The sequence below is a fragment of the Xenopus laevis genome, chromosome 3S (assembly GCF_017654675.1).
Source record: "Xenopus laevis strain J_2021 chromosome 3S, Xenopus_laevis_v10.1, whole genome shotgun sequence".
Taxonomy (NCBI): Eukaryota; Metazoa; Chordata; class Amphibia; order Anura; family Pipidae; genus Xenopus; species Xenopus laevis.
Window position 1 is genome coordinate 63,075,839 of NC_054376.1, and position 19,406 is coordinate 63,095,244.

At 40.3% G+C, this 19,406-nt stretch overlaps 3 non-coding genes across 3 annotated transcripts; 1 reads left to right on the forward strand and 2 right to left on the reverse strand.

Annotated features, from left to right (window-relative positions):
- Window positions 1-1,819: 1,819 nt before the first annotated feature.
- On the reverse strand, window positions 1,820-1,891 carry trnap-agg. The gene has a single exon. It is a non-coding gene; the product is annotated as a tRNA-Pro (tRNA).
- A 3,288-nt stretch (window positions 1,892-5,179) lies between these two features.
- trnat-agu lies at window positions 5,180-5,253 on the reverse strand. Its single transcript has one exon. It is a non-coding gene; the product is annotated as a tRNA-Thr (tRNA).
- A 3,752-nt stretch (window positions 5,254-9,005) lies between these two features.
- trnap-ugg lies at window positions 9,006-9,077 on the forward strand. The gene has a single exon. It is a non-coding gene; the product is annotated as a tRNA-Pro (tRNA).
- The last annotated feature ends 10,329 nt before the right edge of the window (window positions 9,078-19,406 follow it).

A 19,406-nucleotide genomic window follows, 5' to 3' on the forward strand; every position in this document is an offset into this window, starting at 1 on the left:
GGGTAGCAAGTTAGCTGGCCGGGTTCCCTAGGTCAACCCCAACCATGACAGTCTACCCTCATAATTTTTCTTCCATCCCTCTAACCAACTCTAACCAATTTAGTTGCACATCTCTGCACTCTCTCCAGATCATTTATATCCCTCTTAAGGACTGGAGTCCAAAACTGCACTGCATACTCCAGATGAGGCCTTACCAGGGCTCTATAAAGAGGCAAAATTATGTTTTCATCCCTTGAGTTTATGCTTTTTTTATGCAAGACAGAACTTTATTTGCTTTAGTAGCCACAGAATGACACTGCCCAGAATTAGACAACTTGTTATCTACAGAAATCCCCAGACCCTTCTCAATAAGGAAACTCCCAACACACTGCAATTTAGTGTATAACTTGCATTTATATTATTTCTGCCAAAGTGCATAACCTGCATTTATCAACATTGAACCTCATTCTCCAGTTTGCTGCCTAGTTTTCCAATTTAGTCATAGCCCCCATTTCCCTGACCCTGTGGGTGGTCTGTGTGTATCCTGGTCAATTGCAAACTCTGCCCACCAGAGCTTAAGGTTTAGAAGTCTTGCTAAGAGGAGATGTTGAGTGCATGTCACTCTTTCGTTTTATTAATAAGACTGTACATTCAGAAGCTGAGATTTATTAGGTTTTTTTTCTACAAGATAGTGTTAAAGTTCCTTTTTTCCCTCCTGACCTTTTTGAGCCTCCTTCAGAGTGACATCACTTCATGGGTCCCCAGGTCATGTTAAATGTGGGTCCGGTAGTGGGAACAAGTGTAGAGGATGTCTGGGTCCTGTGTTCTGGCTCTTGAAGTTATGTTGCCTATTAAAGCACTTTATAGAAAGTTACTGTAAATACATCTGAGATAGAGGTCTAAGAATCATTTCTGTTTATAGATTACATTTTTTGTTGAGGGGGTGTTTTGCATACCTTTGCATTCTAACCAAACGTATAATAAACTTATTCCATCATTAGAAAAACAGATCAAACAATACTCTTCAAGCATATTCTATACACAATTACAGCTGTGCTGTTGGTTTTACCTGTTTGTTCATGAAAGAATATATAATGTGGTTATAGACACAGGTGCTCTTGGAAAAGAAGGCAGGGATGGTGACAAGGCGAAGATCCAGCCCATGGTTGTGATTTGTCACCATGTACATGGCCATTGCTACATAAGGGACACAGACAGAAGGACCCTACCATGGCCACCATACGGAATACCTCGCGCTCTGCCTTTTGTGTGCTGGCAGATTCCTGCTGCTGTGCTGCCACCTGTGATTGAAGGAAATTTAGTCATTAAAAATCAAATTAGTTATTAAACACGGGGAAATTTTAATTAGAGAAGTGATTGTTCTTTTGTAGGAGAAAATACACAAAGGTTGACATATAGTTAAAGGGCATCTGTTACCAAAATATGTTATCTCTAACCAAAGGTGTCAGCTAAGAAAGCCCCCACTCTGGTTTGGGGTAACAGACTCTTTTTTTTTTTAATGCCCCCCTCCAGTCCTAGGCCATCCACATGGGGAGGGAGCTCCTGGTTCAAGCGGCCATATTGGGACACACCCGTGCGCATAATGAGTGAATGCTGAAACTTGTTAATTATGTGCATGTGCGTGACATAAGAAGCGCGTTATCCATATGCGCTCTGACCAACATGGCTGCTTGCACTGGGTGCAAGTGTTCTAGTGCTGGCAGGGGACAATTTAAAAAAATAAAATTATTGTTACCTCCAATAGAATCTATTAGCCTTCACCTTTGGTTGGGAATAATATATTTTGGAAACAGCTGCCCTTTAAATCTGAAATAAATTTGGGCTCGTCCGGGATTTGAACCCGGGACCTCTCGCACCCTAAGCGAGAATCATACCCCTAGACCAACGAGCCAATTTCTGATCATGTGGAATTCTGTTTGATTCTCATATTCTTTATCAGGTTAAGCATGTAAAATATATATTCTGAATAAAGTACCCCCTCTTGTAAAATATAAGGATATTATAAGTTACCGAGGAGTTTCATGACCATATAAAAACACGAGGCCGAAGGCTGAGTGTTTTTATACAGGTCATGGAACTCCGAGGTAACTTCTAATATCCTCATATTTTGCAACTGGGGGTACTTTATTTATTATAATACACAAATTTCAGTGAGTCATGTGACAGAAATGACATCAGAACTCACCGTTTATAACTGATGACATCAGAACTCACCGTTTATAAGGATATAATTTACAGGATATTCATGACTTTTGTGTATTATATATATATAAAATATATGCTTATAGTCGTGCACTGTGTAAAATCTGGCAAAGGAAAAAAAAAAACCTGCCACGAATTGCCTTGCCAGAAGACAGCTACTGTAACCCTTGCCCTGCCCACCCTAAGGTGCAACATTCTGTTGCAAAATGTAAAACACACATTAAACTACAATAGTGGTACACAGAATGCAGCACACTATCTATGGGCAAAGGTAACATGGACACCTCACAGACTGCATCTTTTACCTTCTTATGGGTGATGGCAGGGGCAAAACAGTGTTATAAGCTATACCTCAAATATTTTGTTGCACATAGAACCCCATTTCCCCACCGCCCCTGGTTAAACAGTGACTGTGACCTTCAAGTAATTATTTAAGCGAATTCTTGGACTGCAACTAAAATCTAATGCCTAATGCGTTTCACTCATAATAATGGATCTTTCTATGTTTCTCTTTTTTGCCACTAAACAGCTTTTGGACGGTTATATTAGTAGAGGGAACCTATTTGCCTCGATATACTGTGTGAGCTGACCAAAGCATTCATAAACTTGGGTAATACAGTAACATTCACATTGTTAGTCAACAAGCATTCCCAAGACCTCGGATACCTCTTCCCACTTATGTGAAATGGGCTGCCTAAGGTAGACACTGGCATTCTCAGACACAGACTACTCAGACACAACACCAGCACTTAACACAGGCCTCACATATCCCATTTAAGTGAAGGGAAAGCAATGCCTTAAAGGATAAGTAAACCTTTAAAATAAGTGAATGTAAATTTGAAGAGAATGCTATTCTGAGATATTTTGCAATGCACATTCATTATTTATTTTCTTTTTATTCCAAGATATTAAGGGATACATGTGCTGTTAATATGAATGAATTTTGTTACAACAGCGCCACCTGCTGGTCAGTTTCCCACCAGTCTGACCAGCAGGTAGTCAAGGAAGTTGTCAGGAGAAAGAAAGAGGCTGCTCTGATGCTCTTCTGTTTAAGATAAAATAGAAACATTTCTCACATCTTTCCTAAGCTGAAGAAAGAGCAGCCTCTTTCTTTCTCCTGACAACTTCCTTGACTACTTGGTGGTCAGACTGGTGGGAAACTGACCAGCAGGTGGCACTGTTATAACAAAATTCATTCATATTAACAGTACATGTATCCCTTAATATCTTGGAATAAAAAGAAAATAAATAATGAATGTAAATTACAAAAGTGCTTAGAATAGCGCCCTCATCAATTTTACATTCACTTATTTTAAAGGTTTACTTATACTTTGTTACCTATTTCATCTGCCTGTCAAGCAAAGGCACGTGTGACAACATTTGTACAGGTCAAGAATTGTATTGTCTGACTGGCAGGCCCGGATTTGTGGGAAGGCCACCTAGGCCTTGGCCTAGGGCGGCAGGATTTTAGGGGGGCGGCATGCTGCCCAACCACACCCACATTGGTTCAAAAACACTGGGGATGCGCTGGAGATACAATCTCCATGAAAATTTGCACGTATAAATGGGAGGGGACAGGGGTGACAAATGGCAGTGGGCCTAGGGGCGTCCGCTATGTAAATCCGGCCCTGCTGACTGGACTGTCTGTGAAATGAGGGTTAGTATTGGTGTCTATATTGTGCTAAAAACACAACATCCACATCAACTGTGCAAATCTAATGGCTGAGGTGATATTTTACTGCACACATGTAGCAGCTGAGCTACTTACCGCCCGCAGAGCCCCCAGGAGTCTTCCGTTGGAGAAGCAGATCAGTGACAATGGCATAATGAAGCAGAATATGAATATAAACCAGGTGTAATATTCACTCCGGTACTTTGTTCCAGTCAGGACCACAGGAGCACTACAATCCTTCCGGCATGTACCTGAGTTAAAGAGCAAAGGCTGTGAGGCAAGGGGGCAGTAGAAACAGGATTAACCTTGCGATTTCTATTGTGTTGTAACTAGAGTTGACGCTTGATACATTTTCTAGCAGCTAAACCCCAACAAAGGGGGCAGGGAAGATAGCACTGGGGGTGGGGCAGAGATGTTGGGGTGAGCATGATGACATCAGAGGTGGGCACAATAATGTTGGAGCAGTTATGATGCTGGGGCAGGGATATTGCATCACTTACATGCAACTGGCTGGATTTCTGTCCCGTTTTCTCAATCCTTTAAACTGCGCAGCCCTTGAAAGACTGAGACGTCCAGTTCAAAACCACACGAGTGACAACCTTATCTCTATCTATATTCTGCCTGCTAAATAAGCCCAATCCTTTAATTAAAGGTATGGGATTTTTGATTGATTTGCTATTTTTTTTTTGTTTCTATAGTAATAAGAAATAAACTGCACTTGATAATAACTAAGCCATGTGGAAGTGAGTATTTTAGTATTGAAATGTTTTTTAATTTATTGGCCAGATTATTGTTCAGGTTTCACAAGGCTGAAAACCGAACAGAAAGATAAGACCCGAACGGGCCTTAGAAATACAGTACTGTTCGGATCAAAACCGTACAAGTTAGATGTAGCTTTATGTTCTCTGTGCTTTCCCTCAGGGGAAAGCAGTTATGGTCAACTCTGCTGGTAAATAACTTTGCTTGAATCCGCCCTTGTCTTATTCTTATGAATGTATGATTTTCATAAACAGTGGCTTATAATAAGTATATTAGTACTCTGAAATGTCTGGCTTTGAGTTGATTGGAGAGAGGCAACTTCGGACGACAATAGAAAACGAATCGCCGCGTGTGAATTAGCGCAGCGATTTCGCCGCGATTTGCATTGACGCCAGCGCCAAAGTTAGCAAAGCTATTTCGGCTTAAAAAACGCAGCGACAACTCGCTTAGCGCAGAATCGCGGCGAAATCGCGCCGTGTGCCCCTACCCTAACGGTAATAGATAGTATTAACAGATATGTGGTACAGAAAAAAAAAAAGTGGAATGAGGCACTGCTGAGATTCGAACTCAGGATCTCCTGTTTACTAGACAGGCGCTTTAACCAACTAAGCCACAGCGCCACTTCCTGTTTTGAGCTGCAGTACTTTGTGTATCTTAGATTGTATAGAAATTGCTGTTCTATTTGTGGCTGTATTTTGAGAGTCTAATGTTAGAGCAAAATACTATTTATTTGAGAATAGTATTTTATTCATATGTACAACTATAGGAGGAGTCAATGACTTTTTAGTATTGCTGTGTGTGTCATGATCAACAGACAACTAAGTTCCATTCTATTCTGCAATGCTGTGAGAAGACATTACATGTATTGGTACTACACCAAGAAGGTGAATTGAGAAACTTGCTCAGACAGCAGCAGCCTGCAAGTTTCCAGGGGTGGCAAAAAGCTGCTCCTGGTAACTTAAAGAGCGAAATTCCGAATTTTAAATTGGAAATTTTGCTCTTCTAATTAGGGTCGGACTGGGGGGCCCACTGGGGTTTCTGCCTGGAGGCCCACCAGGTTTTTTTCTGGTGTCCTGCCAGCCCAGTCCAAACACATTAAAAGTTGCCTTAAAATATTCTTCCCATTGCTGAAAGCACTCCTATCAGGGCTAAGCTAAGCCGATCGGGCACCCTAAGTAATCCGGACAGCCACCACACAACCCATACAATTGACAACCCTCCGCACCACACATTTGCACACGCGTGACAGTGAATCTGTGCAAGTTTTCTCTGTAACAGGGGAGAGAGCGGCAGCAGGAAGGGATTGGAGAATGTGGCAGAGTGGAGGGAGGGGAGAATGTGGCAGAGGGGAGTGAGAGGGGAGGGAGTGGAGAGCAGCAGAGGAGGAAGGAGAGAGTGACAGAGAGGAAGGGAAAGTGGCAAAGGGGGCAAACCCCCCATCATTGTGCCCTAGGCAGGTGCCTCTTCTGCCTACCCCTAGTTGTGGTCCTGACACCTATGTGGGGAATTAAAGCCCTCCTTTGCCAAGTTTATAGTTGTGGAGGCTTACACTGCTTGAGTTGCAGAGACCTGTTCTGAAATCTCTGTTTATCTTTGTAATGCATTAGGTTTGCACAGAACAGAGTATGTCCTCAATCTAACTACTGCCTCTGCTGCAATGGAGCTTGTTTCAAGTGCCTACGGAATACAGACAATGAAAAGGTGGTACAGTTTCAATACTGTTTTCCGAAGTCGCCCGAAGTGGAAATTGCCTCCGGTGGGGAGGCAATTCGGGGAGATTAGTCGCCCAAAGGAGACACATTTTTAAAGAGGTAAAACTCTTCCTCCTCCAACATTCTAACAACTTATGAATGTTCTGAATGTGATGGTTGACTTTCCTTGCAACACTATTATATAGTTCCTGTGGCTTATGGAAATCCCTTTAAATTCCATTGGAATGAACCACTAATCCTACTCGACAAACTGGATTAATTTCTCAGCTATCTCACTCATTTTTTTTATTGTACCAAAAGGGAAGAGGAAAAGTACAATACCTAAAATGGCTTTTGGGATGAGAGATGGAAAGGCAAGTGAGGGTAATTCAGTGATTTGTATTTTGATCAGTTGAAAAGCAATTATTTAATATTCAAGTTTATTTAATAATGTGTTCATGGACAAGCCGTGGCAGACGTAGTATAATGCATAGACAGCCGACCAAACACCCAAACAGGAAGGAAATGTATATCTGCAAATTGTGATTTCACATACAATTATACAGATATAATAGAGATTTTATTTAGATGATGATTTTGGCATAAAGAATCATGGCTAACAACTCATTCCTCTATTTGGAAAAAGTTAAAAGAAACGGATATTTTAAGGAATACTGTCATTGGGAAAAAAAAATAGTGCTGCTCCAGCAGAATTCTGTACTGAAATCCATTTCTGAAAAGAGCAAACAGATTTTTTTATATTTAATTTTGAAATCTGACATGGGGCTAGACATAGTGTCAGTTCCCCAGCTGCCCCCAGTCTAGTGTTGCCACCCGCCCGGTATTTTACCCGCCTAGCCGGTAAAACACCAGCCAAGGCCGGGCCGGTATTACAAATTGTAATACCGGCAATGTAGCTGCCGGTAAATTTGTAATACACTTAAAAAAAAGCTCGTGGCCTGCCCCCAGCCTGCTCCAAACGTACCTTTTCTCCTGGGCTTCTTGCCAAATGCACGCGTTTGGCTCTGCCCCCTTTGACGGCACGACCCGGCCAGCCAATAGCGCTTCACTGCCCCACCGCCTTTAGCGTCATGGCCCCACCCTTTTAACCCCGCCCCCTCCACCTGCCGGTGAAGATTATTTTAAAAGGTGGCAACCCTACCCCAGTCAGGTGACTTGTGCTCTGATAAACTTCAGTCACTCTTTACCGCTGTACCGCAAGTTGAAGTGATATCACCCCCTCCCTTCCCCCCCCAGCAGCCAAACAAAAGAATAACGGGAAGGTAACCAGATAACATCCCTAACACAATATAACAGCTGCCTGATACATATAAGAACAACACTCAATAGTAAAATCCAGGTCCCACTGCGACACATTCAGTTACATTAAGTAGGACTATGCCCATTTTTGTGACCACAAGCCCTAATTACCATGTTCATTTTATAAAATTTGTCAGGTTATGAAAGTTTGAACATATTTCAGTGGTTATTTTCAATTATTACAGTTTTGCTAATGAAGGTGAATTGTCCTTTAAGCTGTGAGTCTAACTTTTTCACAGGAGACCTGTTATCTTATGTTATTACAATTACTTATTTGCTTAAATTGTTATAAAAGTATCTTATCAGCTGCTCTGGCTGTTCTGGGCTCTCTGCCAAAAGCCAATTAAGTTAGAAACTTTGTTTCTTTTTTTGGCTGTTCAGTGCATAGAAAAACTGGACTTTCCAGTACAAATGAGGGACTGCGGGTTGAGCTGTACAAAGAGGGACTGTCCCTCTACAAACCGGACAGTTGGGAGGTATGCGATAAAGACAGATGTCCATTCCTGGCTGTGGGCCTTAATTTTAAAGAGTGTAGTATTTCACCAAATTCTATAGTGTCTGTAATATTAGAAACACAAATAAAATACAGTTTTCCCTGTGTAGTATAAGCAGTGTGCAGTAGGGTTGAGAAAACTGTTTTGCCCAGAATAGTTTCATGGCAAAATTGGCATTTTTACCATGCAGTCTGTATTGGCAGTAAAAAAAATGAGAACCATAAATAGAGTAGTCCTTTGTGCAATCATCAGTGTATGTGTGTGTGCTTGTCAACGCGCTGCAAACCCTGCGCCAGAGTGAAATAATAGCCCATGTAGCCGAAACATGTTGTGCCATAATTTCTGCGAATAAAGAGATGACATTTTAATTAAAGAATTACGTGCTCTCCGGCTATTATCTTTCTTTCCGGCTATTATCTTGCTACAAAAAAGACAAACCTAGACATCATTATTATCCATTATTACTACTTTTCAATTAGCCAATGGGATGGGGGCCCTCTCTAGCCCTCCCACTATCTATCTAAAGAACTGTCAGGGGCTCTCTAGCAATGCATATACTACTGCAGATCTATAATACCTTAATTAAAATTAAATTTCACACATTAACTCCAATGTATTTTGGGGAAATTTCACATTTTTGCCTATTTTTCAGCAGAGCAAAGCTTTTTCTTCATCATTAGTGGCCGACAAACTGAGACGGTTAAGTCTGCACTGACTGTGCATGCTTATTTCTCTGTTCTTAAAATAAATATTAAATGCATCTCAGAAGTAGCTATTTTCAATGATACATAAATATTCTATACCTTTAGACAGGATCTTTTTTTTTTTAATCTACAGAATACTGTAGGGAAAGCAATTTTCCCAGCTGGCTCGTTGGTCTAGGGGTATGATTCTCGCTTTGGGTGCGAGAGGTCCAGGGTTCAAATCCCGGACGAGCCCAATTTTAAATGCAACTATAACTATCCCCATTATTCCCCAGGACTTTTAATATGTTGTACGTGATTGCACTAAGCCTTTTTTATGTTGCACAATTGCCCTGTACTAAAGATATCAAACACAGACATCAGAGTGCACATCTGCACACACACTGCATATTACATTACACAGTTCCTGGTTCCTGTGTAGCATATGTATAGTAAACTAGCAACTGAGGTTGAAAAAGCAAACTGTACACATTGTCTTTTTTTTTAAGAATTCCTACTAGCTTGTAGTTGACCAAGAAGAAGGCTAAATCTTATCTATTTATTGCAAAAAGGCAAACAATCATTTAATAGAACAGTCCAAAACAATCTACATTTTCAGCCCAGATATGATCTTCAGATATCATCTGATATCACCTTGCCTACCAGTACACCCTAGCACTCCTCTCTTGCAACCTAATACTACACAAGAGCTTTACATACCTCCCAACTGTCCCTCTTTTACAGCTCAACCCGCAGTCCCTCGTTTGTACAGGAAAGTCCAGTTTTTCTCTGCACTTAACAGCCAGAAAAAGAAACAAAGTTTCTAATTTAGGGTAAGGGCAGATTCGGGGAGATTTAGTCACCTCTTCTTCTAGGCAACAATCTCCCTGATCTGCCTTCCCCTACCTTACAGCCGGCTATAATGAAAAATCGCTAGCAGTATGGAACTCGCAGCGCTTCATTTTCCGAAGTTGACTCACAAGGAAACTTGGGCCACTTCGGAAAACGAAGCGCCGCGAGTGCCATACCGCTGGCGATCAGGGAGATTGTCGCCCAGAAGAAGAGGCGATTAGTCGCCAGGCGACTAAATCTCCCCGAATCTCCCCGTGTGCCTTCACCCTTAATTGGCTTTTGGCAGAGAGCCCAGAACAGCCACAGCTTCAGATAAAATACTTTTGTAACAATTTTGAGATAAGCAAATAAGTAATTGTAACAATATAAGATAATAGGTCCCTTGGGAGAAGCTAGACTCACAGCATTAAGGGCAATTCACCTCTATTAGTAAAACTGGAAAAACTGGGAAAAAAAACCCCACAGAAATATGTTTAAACTTTCATAACCTGCCAAATTTTGTAAAATGAACATGGTAATTAGGGGGTGTGGCCACAAAAATGGGCGTAGTCAAAAATTGGCATGCTACTTGTGCCAACTTTTTTGTCCCTCTTTTTACTTTTAAAATGTTGGGAGGAATGTGGTGAAGCGAATGTAAGCACTGAATGCATGTGGAAGGCATCAATCAAGTTTCAATCCTCACCCAAGTGAATTAGGCTTCCCTTGATCTTGTTTATTTCACATAATTAAGTTTGTAAAAGTCCAAATAAAGTGCCACACTCCTCTAATCTGCTGTTTGAAGCGTAAAGATTTCTCTTGTTGAACGACCAATTTTAGGGAAGTCCAACCAATCCTTTGAAATTATCGATCGAACATCTCACGATTTTTTCGGCCGACATCTGTCAGGAAATTGATCGGCCAGGTTAAAAAATCTTTGTCGGTCCCAGTGCAATCTATCTATGTTTGCAGGGCCAAGCAGGCAGCTACCCTTTGTTTTCCTGCCAAATTGGTCAATTATATTCTACCTGGCTGTACTTTTGCGCTTGTTGTGTTTTACCTTATTTGCATGTCCGTGTCATTGTTTAGAAGCAGCATGCTGTATTTTCTTGCGCTTGATGCACGTTCAGCTACTGTATCAATAGAACTCACACAGACGCACGGAAGAGAACACAGATGGAAAGCAACATTATGCTTTCCACAAACATAATATTGGTGTGGCTGTACTCACACAGGCGCGTGTAGGAGCCGAACGCAGGAAAAATGCAGCATGTTGAGTCTCAACCTGCGTTTAAAAGTAGCCCAAATGTCTTTACATGACTCCTGCATGACATTCTTAAACCTTTCATAAAAACAATATTGTGTTGCACATGGAATGGTTTTTGAATAATTTTATATGTAATCTCCATTGCTGCTCACCTCTTATTATTGAGTGACTGGGAAATGAGTGACACCACGGTTACTGGAACTTTTTCATCCATAAATGCTCACTATAGCAGTTTGGGTTGAAAAGTGCTACTCACTTGCTTTCCATTTAAGTGAAGTATCATCAGAGTTCACACTCATATACTAATGAAAATTGCACCTCTTCCCACTCAATTTGCACGTCAAAAGCAGCAATAAAGCTTTTTAATGGAGCCAAAGACAAAATATATAATGTAGATAAGGACTCTGATCATTCTTTGCTCCCCTGTGGTGCGACACAAGAAAACTGACCCCAGGGGAGTGCAGAGTATAAAGGGCCATCTGGATGAGCCCTTATTGTGACCCCCTGTGCATCAACATTTCAGATCCTGACAAAAGGAAGGGCAGTCCTCCAAAATGCTGATTCACACGTGGTCTCTATAAGGGTCACATGGGCAGATTCGGGGAGATCAGTCACCACGCAAAAAAATCTCTTCTTTGCGGCGACTAATCTCCCCCCGATTTGACATCCCCTGCTTTCCGTCGGCTAAAATGAAAATCTCCTGGGGGCAGGCACATAGAGCACTTTGTTTTGTAAAGTCACCAGTAATTGCCTCACAAACTACAAATAATTTAGTTGTATCTTGAATGCATCAATACCAAATATATATATATACACACACACACACACACACACAGATATATATATATACACATATAGAGTAGTTTTAAGATTTCTGACTTGTTTAGATCAAAATCTCCAAGCAGTACACTACCAAATTTCCAAAGCACTTCTCCACAAACCAACTTACTTCTGTTATCCTCCAAAACTATACATTTTTGAAAAGAACAAATTCTGCTGGATCCATAAATATGTGCTTTTAAGCCAACCTATCAGGTTGCAATGCTTTCCTAAATTAATTTTTTTTTAACAAAAAATGTGTGATATTTGTGAAAAATAACCTCAAAGCTTCCAGTCTACAGAATTTTATCTCCTACAATTTATTAGGAAACCAGATAAATCATTTGAAATATGAATGGCTGGGGTCAGCTGAAACATGCATAGGTTTACTGAATTATGTGGCAAGTAGGGACCCCAAAAAGAAGATGCCACATATGACAAATCATTTTGGTTATTTTAGTTACTGCAAAATCAACATATTTACTGCATTTTTTGTGTGGAAAGTCACAAAAACTTAAGTTAAGCCATATATTTTTGGAAAGTACACATTCCCCCAAATCAGTTGCATTAGTAGAGTGTGCTTGGCCCCCTGGAAAAAAATCTTCAGAGGGGCCCAGCACACTCCCCTCCCCATCCTCTGCCCACTTTCCATACTGCCTCCACCCGCCCCTCATCCTCCCACTCCTTGCCGACTTGAGTTCCCCTTCCTCGCCACAGGTAAGAGAGCGGCTGGGGAGGAGGGGGGTTTTCTTATTAGTTATAGAGGAAGCAGACCCTGCATTCCCGTTCGGGTGACTTCGGAAAATGAATCGCCGCGTGTGATTAGCGCCAGCGGTTTTTCATTTTAGCCAGCGCAGGGGAAGGGAAGGCATTTGGGGAGATTGACCCCCGCAAAAACGAGGCGATTAGTCGCCAGGCGACCAAATCTCCCCAAAACGCCCAGCGTGGCCTGACCCTTAGATCCAATATATCTTATATGGGGGCTTCCTTTCTTAGCAGATGTATTAGAGCTCACTCAAATAACTGATTCCAGTACAAACAAACAAAATCTAACAAAATAACTGCCTTTTGCACAAATCCTGCATGTAGAGAGACAATGTCTGGTGATTTTAATAGAGTGAGCTCCAATACATCTTCTAGGCAAAAGGTGCCCCCCTATAAGATATATTGGATCAAACTGTCAATGAATATCTGACACCCAACTGCTGCATGAAGAGAGAATGAAAAGAAACAGATGCTGAGAGAGGAACAGTGAAGATGAACTTGATTATTTCAGAAATGGTACTGAATTTTTAATTGATTGTTTATTTCAGTATGATGAAGCTTATCTTAAATTATCATTATTGCGATAGTTCCCAATTAAAATAAATGTCAAATTGATGAGACTGCTATTTTAAGCACTTTTGCAGTTTACATTTTTTTCCGAGATATTAAAGGAATTGTTCAGTATAAAAATAAAAACTGGGTAAATAGATAGGCTGTGCAAAATAAAAAACATTTCTAATATAGTTATTTAGCCAAACATGTAATGTATAAAGGCTGGAGTGACTGGATGTCTAACATAATAGAACTTACTGTTTTGCAGCTCTCTAACTCTGAGTAAGTCAGCGACTTTAAGGGGGCGACATGGGACATATCTGTTCAGTTTGTAATTGATCCTCAGCATTCAGCTCAGATTCAAAAGCAACAGTTATGACCCATGTACCCCCCCCCTCTCAAGTTACTGATTGGTTACTGGCTGCTAATCAGTAAAAACCAAGAGAGCTGCAAAGCAGGAAGTAGTGTCCTGGCTATTATGTTACACATCCAGTCACTCCAGCTTTTGATTTACATTTTTGGCTTACAATCTATATTGTAAACACGTTTTATTTTTCACAGCCCATTTACCCAGTTTTTATTTTTATACAGAACAATTATTTAAAAAAAAAAAAACCCTGCCATACTGCGTATTGCAAACAGAATAATAAATTTTTTGGGAAACTGTTAGACCTACTATATAAAATCTCTTATATGACAAAGTTAACCATAGATTCTACTTCTCGCCCTCAATCTTAGGACAAGCCATTATACACCTTCCTTTAGATTTAATTTGATTGATCAGATTATCGTGATATACTCTTGTTATTTAATCTGATTGAAGCGACCCCAATAACCTGACAGCATTTCCAATTACAAGCTAGAAGGAAGTAGAATAAGAGACTAATAATATAACAACTATAGAATGTGAAGACCAGTTGAAAAGTTGCTTAGAATAGACTAGACTGTAACAATATTATGTAGGCAATATTATGATAGATGTATAAAAGTGGACCTGTAACCAGTGGCGTAACTAGATATTACTGGGCCCCACAGCAAATTATTTTTCAGCCCCCAAAATGTCTAGAGATTGACCTGTTTGACCAATATTTATTGAAATTGTATATGAATTAGGTCCTCATGGGGCCCCTATACTGCCTGGGGCCCCCCTGCAACCGCTGGGTCTGCTTCCTCTGTAGTTACGCCCCTGCCTGTAACCCAGACATAAAAAGCTGTATAATAAAAGGCCTTTTCAAATTAAACATGAAATTCAAATTCTTTGTTTTATTTGTGTTCATAGCTGTTGTAAACTCATTTAAAAGTCTCATCTTTCAATCAAATTTTGCCTGCCCCTCCTCTATGCCTTAGAGGTGGGGCAGACAATTACTTTCACTTTCCGTTCAGCACTTCCTAGATGTCACTGCTCTCCCCACATTCCCCAGTTCTCTTTACCATTTAATTGTGTAGCCAGGGCATGGGGATGGACATCGGGTCCCCAATTCTGGTGCACAAACAAGATTCTGAGATGATGGAAGGCTTGTCTTAACAGTGTTCACAAAATGGCTTCTGCCTGCTTTCTGATGACTGATGGAAACAAGATTCAAATAATTGATAAAGTGTAATTAAATTTCATTTTGCTTGACCGACAGGATAAAATAGAATTTGAAATATTTTTTTCGGGTGACGGGTCCCCTTTAATTTATGCTGTTTTTAAGGGCTGGGACAAGCTCTTTAAGGAGGAGACCAGTGATCTCAATTGGAGCACTATATCATTGCTCATTGTTTTTTTTTGGTTGACAGTTTCTTTCAGTCACTACCACACAACTTTCTTCTTAGAAACATTTCATACGATCCTCTATTTTGCACAGGGTTTGAATTACTGGTGTTCCTATTCTGCCTGTTACCAGCATGCAGGGTTGGAACTAGGAGTAGGCAAAAGAGGCTCGTGCCTAGGGCGCAAAGCTTGGGACGCCAGGCTCGTACCTCAAACAACCTACCTACCCCTAGTCAGCCACTGAAAAAGCTCTAGCCGGCCTGGGGCATCCAGCTGACATTACCTCTAACACCAAATAGAAGTGACTACGAGAAAGTATTGCAAGAGATTGAGATAAGCATTAATAAACTGAAAAAAGAAACAGTTGCACGAAAAATTAAGAAAATAGAGCGTGACACCAGAGACTACGCTGCAGGGAGCATGTATACGTGGCAGAGAGAATCCCCAAGGCAGCAGACGAGCCTAGGACGGAGATTTGGACCGCCGGGACACCATACAGAGGCAAGGGAATCCCAAGGAGCACGTCAGTGGAGAAGCCCGCCCAGATACAGAGAAGGAAGTGACGTAGAGGAACTAGCGTCCTTAGGATCAGACCGAGATTCAAGTGGAGAGAGGTATACCCCGTGGCGTTTTTTGGATTTAGGCCAGAGGAGGGACCTGAGAGGCGGGCAAATAAACTTTGGCACTGGACGCGGTGCAGGGGACCGAGGAGACGAGCGTAGCAGCAGCATACCGCAGAGGAGATCTCAACGTGCGCCAGTGAGACGCCAGATTTATCGACCGTGATAACCCCTATGGACACAGGAACAATGTGTAAGTCAAATGATTTGATTGTGAACTTGTCTGACTACACATTAACTAATGATGAACACAATGTTTTAAGTAAGGGGCTGGGCTTTATCCCTACACATACGTCTAATATGTTCCAATGGAAGGTTGATTTCTATAAATTTATTAGAAGGCTCAAACTTAAGATGTTGTTTTTGAATAAAAAAGCGGGTCCCAGTTTATATATACACAAAAGTGAAGCACTTAAAAGCAAAAGTGAATTTATACCAGATATCGCATGCCCGGCACTAGAAACTTTTCAAAATATTGTCCTACATGAAGTTTCTGAAGTCTGGGAGAAACAAGACACACAAAAAAAGCCAATAAAATATATTACAAAAAGTGAAAAAGAAGCATTGAAATCACTAGAAAATAATGATAAAATAGTGATTAAAAAAGCAGATAAAGGGGGAAGTATTGTCATCCAAAACAAAATGGATTACATAACTGAAGCAAGTCGGCAATTTAACATCCCAGGGTACTATAAACATATAGATCATGACCCCACTTGGGAAATAAAGAAAAAAGTGGATGACACTATAGCTTATGCATTTGAAGCAGGAATTATCAATGCAACTACTAAAGAGTTTTTGACTACCCCACATCCAAGAACCCCGCTTATATACCTGCTTCCTAAAGTACACAAAAGCCCGACTAATCCACCTGGTCGCCCAATAGTCTCTGGGATGGGATCAGTACTACAACCACTCTCGCAGTATGTGGATACATTCCTACAGGAAATTGTAATTAAATCACCTCAGTGCCTCAAAGATACCACAAATGTTCTGACTCGATTATCTAACTTAGGCACAATGAATTGTATACTGTGTAGCATAGATGTACAATCCCTATATACATCCATACCCCATGATGAAGGGATGAAATACGTTGAAGACAAATTGCTACTTAAAAACATACCACATGCCAAAATCTACTTCCTATTAGACCTAATTGCACTTGTACTGAAACAGAATTACTTTAGGTTTAACCAAGACCACTATATACAAACGCAAGGGACGGCTATGGGAAGTAATCTGGCCCCTAGTTATGCGAATATCTTCATGGATGCCATTGAGCATAAACTAATTCTTGATAATACCATATACAAAGCTAAAATAGCATGCTACTATCTCTTTGTGGATGATATTTTTTTTAATATGGGATGGGATTCCACAGAGGCAGAGCTAAAACATTTTGTGGCCACCCTTAATACACAACATCCAACCATAAAATTTACTGCAGAATACAGTGAATATAAAATACATTACCTTGATGTAAAAATAAATAACCAAAAAGGGCTACTAACTACAGAATTGTATACTAAACCCCTTGAAAGGAACAACACATTACCTCATGATAGTTTTCACACACCAGGCACAATTAGAGGGATACCGAAAGGACAATTTCTACGTATCAGAAGGATTTCATGTGATGATGCAAAATATATGGAAGCCTCAGATACCCTAATTAAAAAATTCTCTGAAAGGGGATATGACAGCCGTCAATTATACCTAACAAGAGAGGAGGTCCTTAGGATACCACGTAATACCCTACCAAATGCCAAAAAGAGAGATAATGTGTGTGAAAAAATTCCATTTGTTATGGAACATGGACCACTAAGCAAGAAAGTGGAACAGATTGTTAAAAAACATTGGTCCCTATTGGGGCAAGATTTTACATATGGAAAAGTCTTTAAAGAGACCCCCTTGTTTTCATATAAACGAGGGAAAAATATAGCGAATGTTGTGGTAAGGGCAGAATTAACAAAAAGTGGGAATACTAACAAAAAAACTTAGATTTTTGGCCAAACCAAAAAATGGCACCTTCCCATGCCTTAACTGTGGAAACTGTAACTTGATCATAAAGGGGGACAATATTACTCATCCACATAAAGGGTTTAAAATCCCCATTAAAGATTATTACACGTGCAATACAGAATATGTAATCTATGCCCTTAAATGTCCGTGTGGAAAACTGTACGTAGGACAAACATCACATACAGTGAAAACCAGAATTGGGGAGCACAAAAGATCCATTATAAATTTTGACCCCACTAAAACAAAAACACACACACCAGTTGGCAGGCACTTTTTTAATGAAAAACAATGCGGCAAGCCTACGCTGGATGGTCTTGCAACATATTGAGTTACCAAGCAGAGGGGGAGACAGGAAAACATTGCCTCTAAGACTGGAGGCAAAATGGATAGAAAAGTTACAAACTATTGAACCAAAAGGGATGAATGAGGCATGGAGCCTGAAATGCTTTTTATAGTATGTTTATCATTACTAAAGTTAAAAACTCTTTTCACAGGTTTTCCACCATCTGAATTATCCTATAAGGACATTTACTATGGACTGAACTCTAACAGATGGTAGGCTCAAATACAATATTGTTACATATTGAAATGTTGAACACTATTTGTTACCATGTGTGTTGGTTATCTGATAGACCAATGGTAGTTTCTCAAATGTAGATACATATACCTGGCCAGTAGATGGAGCTGGTGTACCTGGGAAGAATTGTTTATTTGTACTTGTTTTCTTTACACCTTTAATTGGACACCTTTAATTGGTCACATGATGGATTGTGGGGGGTGAAGGCCTTCAAAAGGCATACTTTGCTTAATTTTCTTCAACTGCACCAGAGGAAGGACCCTAGAGGTCCGAAACATGTAATGCTTATGCATCTTCAATAAAACACAACACTGCATTGTAACCAGCTCTCCAGTGGAATCATTATTTGTATCCAGCCGACATTACCCACCACTGCCAGCATGCAACTTAAATGGTCATCAATCCCAGAAACCAAAATCATAGATTGAGAATTCTTTTTGACTGGAATTGTTAGATTTATTTACTTATGTTACAGATCACCGATTGATCTTCCTGGTACGGCTGTACTGTTTCTAAGGTAATTAAACAAATAGCAGTTGAAACAATAAGACAGAGCATGACAAAATATGGTAATACTTTTAACAGACCAACTGAAGGTTTTCTGTTTAATTGAACTTAAAAACATAAGTTCACATGGTGGGTAAATAGCTGCAACTATTGTTGAATGTTAGATGCAGCCTTGTCAACGGCATTAGTTACTTGCAATAGAACAAGATGCTGCTCCATAGTTTACCAGAGATGTTTTTGTGCATCCTCAATGTCACATATTTACTGTCAAACACTCATACTCTTATTATTTCGGTCAATGATTAACCACTCAAAACTGGGTATAAATATTGTTACAAGTGCTATAAAGGGTGAGCTGAGCAGCAGTAAACATTAAAATACAAGGCTCAAATCCAGTACATATTACTACTATAAGGGCAGTTTAGATTGACATTAACTTTCAGGGTATGAACACAGTTGCATTTATGTGGACTTGTTAAGGGTGAGTGTACCTTGAACATGGGCCAAACATACGAGATATACTTAAAAGGGAAACAGAGGATGAGAGCACTGTAGTCCAGGCAAAATACTGCTCCTGCCTCAGCCCATGAAGTATTCACATGAGGTGGGTGAATCATTTTGCCACATCCACCATGTGCCCAACTTCTACTTATATTTAGCATCCCTTTAGAGTGTGCTCAAATACACAAACACCTGTGAACATGTGCCATTTGTATGGTGTACATACTATTTTAGGATCTGCATAGTCATACTTCTGCAAATTACCTTCATAAATCAGTTACTGTTCCAAAGCAAAAACAAATGTTTTATTAGTTCAGAGATTAGAAGTAACACTCAGAACTAGCAAACCAATCAGAGGCTATCTGCAGCAG